Here is a 6334-nt window from a genome sequence, read left to right on the forward strand (position 1 = left end):
GATTTCAGATAGGAAAGAATTTTTTTTATCAGAAGATAAAGGCACAACTCAAAGGGAAGAATAACTTACATTAAAATGTTTTAATTCTCTGCATGAAAGTGAAAAGACAGCCCATAGATGGGAGAAGATATTTTCAATGCATATAAACAGAAAAGTTTAGGATCCCAACTATATAAAGAATAGCTACAAATCAACAAAAAAATCTAGATAATTCAATAGTAAAATGGGCCAAGAATATAAAGAGGCAAGTCACAGATTAAGAACACTGAATACCAAATAAACCTAACTAGTAATTAAAGAAAGCAAATTAAAACGAGTTACCATTGCATAGCCTTCAAGTGGCAAAAAATTAAAAATCTGACAATACATATGCTAGTGAAGATATAGAGAAATTGAGAGTATACATTGGTAGAGCAAGTTTGAAGAGCAATTCAGCAAGTTCTATTTAGGTTGAAAGTGTGTATAAACTACTATGACACTACAATTTCATTTCTACACACATATCCTAGAAAACATGGAGGCTGTACCCCTGGAGTTAGAATGGATACATTGCAGAAAAATTGTAAAATAGAATGCAAACAAATGAACTAGAGCTTAATGTTGAATGAAAAGCAAATTGCTGAATGATATGCATAAAATGCACCAAATATGACAGAATCTTAAGATTCATTTAATAGGATTGGTTAGTGATTTCTTGGCTTTTTAAAAAAGATATTCTGTTTTAGTATGAAGACTTCATACTAAACATATAAATGAAAAAAATCTGAAAGAATTAACAACTGTAGCTCAGCTGATGTGGCTCAGTGGTTGAGCTTCAGCCTATGAACCAGGAGGTCATGGTTCTATTCCTGGTCAGGGCACATGCTCGGGTTGTGGGCTCCATCTCCAGTAGGGGGCACGCAGGAGGCAGCTGATCAGTGATTCTCTCTCATCATTGATGTTTCTATCTCTCCATCCCTCTCCCTTTCTTTCTGAAATCAATAAAAATATATTTAAAAAAATAACAATTCTAAGCTTAGTAAAATTTAAATATGAAATTTAAATTTAACTAAACTGTAAACTAAAGTTAAATTCAGAAGCATGCAGTATTCATGGAAATTGTTGGGGAAAAATCCCATTGTATATAAAATGCTAAAATTTTTATTTAAAATCCAAAACAATAGAGATCTGCCAACTCGATAAGAGTCTGCAGAATGAGTCTACATAAAAAGGGAAAACAAAAATGCAATAGAAAGGAAATGAGCAGGTCTTCCTCTAATGGATAATCTGATTAGAATGCCTGTCACAGTATTTATCAATGCTGCTGATGTTTGCCAATATCTGCATAAAGAGGTATAGTAAGCAGGGTACCATTTAAACTGCTGTCACAAAGAACCAAAATAAAAGCAGCTGAAACAAGGGAAAAGTCTATTTCTCTCTCACATGATCATCTGAGTGTAAGTAGATCAGGACTGAAACAGCAGCTCCACAGTGGCCGGGACCCTGACTCCTTCCATTTTGTTGCTCTTTCTCAACACACAACCTCCTCTATGGCCCAGTGGCTGCTCCAGCTTTCAACATCGTGTCCCATTTCATCCAATAGGAAGGAGGTACAAAGAAAGTGGAGGGCATGCTCCTTCCTTGACTAGCAACATCACTTTGCTCCATGGCTGTGCCTGGCAGCAAGGAGGCTTAGAAAGAAAGTCTTTATTCAGGATGTCCATGTGCACAGCTAAAGCTCAGGAATTCTAATGCAGAAAGGGAGGGTGGGTACTGGGAATCTACTAAAGCGGCGAAAATCATTCCTTAACAGTAGGTATGAGATTCTTCTTAGGGAGGGAAGTGCCTTGTTTAGGAAAATATCTTGATGAGTCATTTCTGCGTGAAAATATAAGCAGCAGAGTAAACACACAGAAAGAGAAGGTAGAATAAAAGGCGTTTGGATATTTCTCTGCATAAGTAAATAAAGGTATTTGGATTTTTTCCTACAAGGAGGAATGACAGAGGGGTGCTAAGTTATTTGACCGAAGTCTGAACTCCCCAAACTTCTATCAAGTTTGCCACTCAAAGAAAGGCTCTGTGAGGCTGGGTTTTGTGTGTGTGTGTGTGTGTGTGTGTGTGTGTGTGTGTGTGTAAACCCAGGAAGGGCTGTTTCTTGTGTGAGCCCTTATTGTGCGTGACAGGGAGACAGACCACTTGAGAAAGTGCATGGTTCATGAATGAAAGTACTCGGAATCCCCCCCCCACCCCCCAGCATTCCACTGGCTTGTTGCCCTTGAGCCCAATTTTGGAAGAGTTATTTCCCAAGAATTTCCCGGGCCTCGTCCACATCTTCCAGACGTGAAACACGCCTGAGTTCTAGGAAAAACACAAGCCAGGCTCCAGCTGCAGGCCTTCCTAAACTCAGTCCGATCTTTGAGGAGGCCATTCACGCCTCTCTGCCCAGGAGGTCCCCTGTTACTGAGAGAAAGTGGAACTCCATGACTCCATGGCCAGAGCACTGTGAGGACTTAGTAAGAGTTGTTTGAGAATTTTGGTGAAGATAGACAAAGAAATCCAAACTTTTAAATGCAGGGGATGGCTTTGAAAGTCCTCTAAAAATTGACTCTGGGATTTCAAAAAGTTGTTATTTTGTGGCTTAAGCTAAAATAATTACGTTTGAATTGTTATTATTGAAAAAGTTCTCTTTTATCTCAAGTGGACTCAGCTAAATGATATTCTTTCACTATGATAGGTGCTATGGGAAGGTAACACAATGCGTTAAATATGGTCCTTGCCCTCATTCATTGATTGGTTCATTCATTGATTCAGCCAATGTTTATTGAGCACCTACTATGTGCCTACCACTGGATTAGGAACAGAGGATGAATGGGGAATGCCAACCCTCAGGAAGTTTACTATGGGAGAGGCAGACATGGAAAAAAACAACTATAAGATGGTGTATGCTATTAAAGAGGGAAGCTTAAGGTGCTCTACCTATTGTTAGCAAACACACAACTTTTAAAGCCAGTGTCATTTATGGGGTCTTTAAGATGAAAAATAAAATAAAAAAACAGACTGTGAGAGCCCTCCTAGTTTTCAAAGCATCTGTGGTTTCTCTGGTATTGTTTACAGAACAGAGCCTGAGAAAAATCTTTCCTGCTAACAAGCCAGAATTTAGTTTATAATTAGACAAGAGGGCTCAACAACCAGGGGTGATGGAACATTGCCGAGAATCTTGGAGAGGACCAAGGGAAATCCTTTAAAATTAATTAAAATGTGAGATTTAAAAAATGTCCATCCCTCTCCCCCTGTGGAAACCAAGCTCAACCTACCTTAGAGTCTGGGTATTTCTGGGTGGGATTTTTATTGTATATTTACCTGCTTTGATACAGATAGTAACTATTAAATACTTACAATGTGCCAGGCAATGTTAGATGTTTTATATAGTTTTCTTATTTAATCTTTATAAACATCTTGTGTGGCAATTCTTTTTTTTTTTCAATGAAACTTTATTGTTCAGATTACAATTGTTTCTCCTTTTTCCCCCCATATCTCCCCACCACCCAGTTCCCACCCCCCCTCTGCCCTTACCTCCCCCCCGTTGTCCTTATCCATAGGTGTATGATTTTTGTCCAGTCTCTTCCCATACTCCCCACACAGACACCCCTTTCCCCCTGAGAATTATCAATCCACTCCCATTCTATGCCTCTGATTCTATTAAGTTCACCAGTTTATTCTGTTCCTCAGATTTTTAATTCACTTGACTTTTAGATTCACTTGTTGATAGATATGTATTTGTTGTTCATAATTTTTATCTTTCTTCTTCTTTTTCCTCTTTTTAAAGAATACCTTTCAGCATTTCATATAATACTGGTTTGGTGGTGATGAACTCCTTTAGCTTTTTCTTATCTGTGAAGCTCTTTATCTGACCTTCAATTCTGAATGATAACTTTGCTGGGTAGAGTAGTCTTGGTTGTAGGTTCTTGCTATTCATCACTTTGAATATTTCTTGCCACTCCCGTCTGGCCTGCAGAAATTAGCTGATAATTTCTGTTGAGAAATTAGCTGATAATCGTATGGGAGCTCCCTTGTAGGTAACTAACTGTTTTTCTCTTGCTGCTTGTAAGATTCTCTCTTTGTCTTTTGCCCTTGGCATTTTAATTATGATGTGTCTTGGTGTGGTCCTCTTTGGATTCCTTTTGTTTGGGGTTCTGTGCGCTTCCTGGACTTGTAAGTCTATTTCTTTCATCAGATGGGGGAAGTTTTCGTTCATTATTTCTTCAAATAGGTTTTCAGCATCTTGCTCTCTCTCTTCTTCTGGTACCCCCATAATTCTGATGTTGGTTCGCTTGAAGTTGTCCCAGAGGCTTCTTACACTATCTTCAACTTTCTGAATTCTCTTCTCTTCATGCTTCTCTGGAGGAGTGTCCTTGGCCTCTTTGTATTCCAAATCTTTGAGTTGATTCTTGCGATCCTCTAGTCTGCTGTTGGGTCTCTGTATAATATTTTTTATCTCAGTCAGTGTATGTTTAATTTCTAGTTGGTCCTTTTTCATATCCTCGAGGGTCTCATTGAATTTATTGGCCTTTTCCATGAAATTCTTGAAAAACCTTATAACCGTGGTTTTGAACTCTATGTCCAGTCGCTTGTTCTCCTCCATTTCTTTGGTTTGTGATCTGTTTCCTTGCCTCCTCATTTTCGCTGATTCCCTGAATTGGTAGGGTAGTTTTGTGTACTAGGTGTCCTATTGGTTCAATGGGTCAGCCTCCCAGTTACTTGAGGTGGACACTCTTGGTGTACCCTTGTGTACTGTGTGTCCCCCAGCAGGAGCTACAGCAAGAACTAGTTTTCTCCTCCTTTGCTTGGGCGGTTTTGGAGCAGTCTGACTGGAGCTGCAGTTGGTTAAGCTGCCACAGAACGTGCCATTTATATGCAAAAGCCGCTGTGTGGAGCCTTGGGCGGGTTTGTAGAATGTGCGGGGCGGGGCCTCAGGGCTGGGCGGGGTCTCAGGGCGTCACTAGGCTGGGGCGTGGCCAACGGCGATGGCTGGTGTCAGCCGTCTCTGCCTTTCCACGTTTCCAAGTCCCTGAGCCCCGCGCTCCAGCGCAGTTAAACAATGATTGCTGGGCGCACCTCTGCAAAAAAGTCACTCTCACTTTCCGACCCGATGGCCGAGAGTCCAGCTTCTCCCCGTAGGTGTCTGGGTACCCCGAGTGTCCCCAGAAACTGGATTTCAGAGTGATCGGGAGCTTGTCTCCCTTTGGGTTGAAGAAAAGCCGCGCACCCAATCGCCCGCCGCCAGCCCGATTCGTGCGCCTCCGTACCTCAGCTTTTCAGCGTCTGTGCTCCTTTCTCTCCTTAGTTGTAAATCTACCACTCAGCCAGCTTTCCCGTGGTTCTGGGTGGTAGACGTTTTGTCTTTTAGTTGTATTTTTGAAATTGTTGTGTGAGGCAGCAGATTAGTTGTTTAACTATGCCGCCATCTTGGTTCCTCCCTGTTCCTTGTGTGGCAATTCTTAGTCCTCTTTTATAGATGAGAAAACTGAAGCTCAGAAAGTGTAATTTGTCTCTGTTTACTCTGTGAGTGGGGCATAACTGAGAGATGAATTCAGTCTGAGATTCTAAGCTCTGTGCTTTTAGCCCCTATGCTACAGTATGTCACAGATTCTACAGTATTTACAGAAAAACTATTTTATTTGTCTATTCATCATTTATATCTTATACTCTCCTGACTACTACCAAAATACACATTTACTAAAATACATTATAATAAACATGAAATAGAAAAGCAGTTACAATAAAGATAAAAAGGAAATCAAAAGACCTTTGACAATGATTCTCTTTAATCGTTGATGTTTCTATCTCTCTCTCCCTTTCCCTTCCTCTCTGAAATCAATAAAAAAAAAAATATTTTTTGAAGGCCTCTGAGGCAGGGATAAGATAATCACACTGAAGTAATAATTTCCCATGAATGTTTATTGAATGAGTAAATGAATGAATTAAACTGAGATCAGAGATTTTAAACTTAGAAGTTCCTAGTAGTTAGAGCAAAAAGAGAAACAGGACGAGTTACATATCTAGCATAAGACAGCATATATAAACTTAGCAAAACAAGTAATTGTATGGATTTTAATCCAGTGGTAACAAATGGTATCGTCTACTGCAATATTTCAGAAGAAACAAAACTGATCTCTACATGAAAGTTATTTTTCAAATACCTTTAAGAAAGAGATAATAACTCTTCATGAACCTACCATTTCTTTGAGAAGCAAAGCTAATATGCTCTAGGTCGGTCTTTGTCTATGCTAATATGGTGATTCTGGTTCTTAGTTGGAGGGAAATCCCTCAGCCCAAAGAGTCCCTGTATGGGGAG

The sequence above is a fragment of the Eptesicus fuscus genome, chromosome 7 (genome assembly GCF_027574615.1).
Source record: "Eptesicus fuscus isolate TK198812 chromosome 7, DD_ASM_mEF_20220401, whole genome shotgun sequence".
In the NCBI taxonomy this organism is placed as follows: domain Eukaryota; kingdom Metazoa; phylum Chordata; class Mammalia; order Chiroptera; family Vespertilionidae; genus Eptesicus; species Eptesicus fuscus.